Below are 2,155 nucleotides of genomic sequence, written 5' to 3' on the forward strand. Positions count from 1 at the left end.
TCTTTTAAGCATTCACGACTAGAGACAACATCTCAGCTCCAGGCCCAGAAAAGGAGAAAGGCCACAAAGGGCAATGCCCAGGCTGACATAAGGACAAGGACCAGCTGCAATGACTAATGGCCTCCTGCCCTGGTACCAACCAACCAATGAAGACCGCAATCCTGAAAGGACTATTCTACTGGGATCCTCCCCAGAGATCTCCAGATAGAAGCACTCAAGACAAAAAACTCAGTGCTCCCCTCTCTTTCTCTCCCTTCCTCCTTCCCTCCTTTCCCCTGGAGCATGCCCCTCTCCTTTCCCCAGGCAGGTGAGTTTTCTTTGCCTTTCTTTTTCCTAAGCTCCAAGGGCCCTTTTTTGGACTCTGTAACTTGTTTTCTTTTTCTACCTCTGTGGCTTATAAACTTTTGCTTGTATTTGAGTTTCTTGGCTCTGAATGCTTTCCCAGTCAAACTCAAAAACCAAGGTCTAACATCTGGTGCTGTTCTCTGTTAACAGTTTGTTGATGTAATAAGCATCCAAAGCTGTAGAGAATTTTTTAAGAGTTTATCTGTGCCAAACTGACAGTTGCTGGGAAGCAAGATCTCCAATGGTCTGGAGAATGACAGTTTTGCAGTTTCTTTGGAATTAAGGAGAGAACATAAGGAAGATGACATGAAGGTGGGAGAAAGTAACTCAGGGATTGGATTACATAATAATTACAAACTTATGTGCTCTCTTGAGTGCCATTAAGCTTCTGAGATGTCTGAGAAAGAGACATTTCAAAGGTGTGTTAAGCTAGATGCACAGAAACAATAAAATAGGGCTTGTTAAAGCAAAGATAAACCTTTCACTAAAGATGTTATGTGTCTGGGGCATGCTCTCCACCATGGACTACCCAGTTAGGAATTTATCATCACATCACCCGGTGAGGTCACTTTCAGTTAGAATATAGTGCTCCTTTTTTATCCACTGTTTAAAAATAATACGTATGTTTTAAAACTTGATTATTTCAACTATCCAATAGTTTAAAAGATACACAATATTGTATATGCCATATTTACTATACCAGACCTCACCATCATTAGATATGAGGCTTTGGGGAATTATGTCTCACATTATAAAGCAGGGCAATCATGTAATCCATGGTGGATAGTAGTTTCAATAAGGTTGTGGTAAAGAGATCCAGAAAGCACTACTGTGAAGAGTCAGTTTTGGAACTCCCTTATCTGCCTGAAAGCAGAGCCTCCCAAAAGAATTCAAGTCTTATAAATCTCTTCTGGAGAATTTTATGGCCTTGAGGAAGATAGAAAAAGACCACTTGCAGCTGCAGAACATTGTTCCAAGCTTTGTTATCTCCTTTTTGTTCCTCTAAGAACCCCTTTATTTTTCCTGAAGAAACCATTTTTTCTTCCCAGAAGCCTTTTCTCTTCTCTCACTTTCCCCTTTTAAATTAGATAGATAAGCCCCTAACTTTAAATTTAGTGAGATACACTTCTTTTGTGTTCTCTATATCCATGCAAATAAACTTGGTGGGATTATTTTCTCTTGTTAATCTCTCCTTTGTCAGTTTAATTTACAACCTTCAGTCACTTAACCTAAGTGGGTGCAGAAAAATTTTTGCCTCCCCCAAGTTTGGTGATGGGGATGGAGTTGTTGGAATTCCTCAATCGCTTTGGAGATCTCAGGACCACCTAGCAAGCAAAGGTGAATTTCTTTGCTCATGAGACTCCTCAGTCTCTATGCAAGGGTCTGGTAGAATGAGGACAGTAAGAGTTTCTCCTGACTTTTTTCCCAAGATTTAGATTAGCAGGAGGAAACACTTGACAAAAACTAATTCTTTCAGCATTGTGACTCGTTTGAATATACTTGTTACAGATCTTTTCCCTCCCAGGAATTGCCATTGTGTCATGTTTGTTCTGTTTTGTGTCCTAAGAGCTTGGCTTGGATCTTGTGAGAGCATTCTTTCTCTGGTTTTATGCCTGCTAGGTCTGCAATCAAAGGTGGCCAACCATCAGATTGGGACGGGAACCCAATAAGTTACAGTTGACTGTACAAATATGTGGGTAGCCTGAGCATTCTATTTGCAGTTGGAGTCCTACAGATAATTTTTATCTCTCAAGGAGTTCATCTAAGTCTCTTTTTTTCTCTTTGGCTATCTTTGGGAATTACTTTGGAG

The sequence above is a fragment of the Pipistrellus hanaki genome (genome assembly GCF_964339955.1).
Source record: "Pipistrellus hanaki genome assembly, chromosome: 2".
NCBI lineage: Eukaryota > Metazoa > Chordata > Mammalia > Chiroptera > Vespertilionidae > Pipistrellus > Pipistrellus hanaki.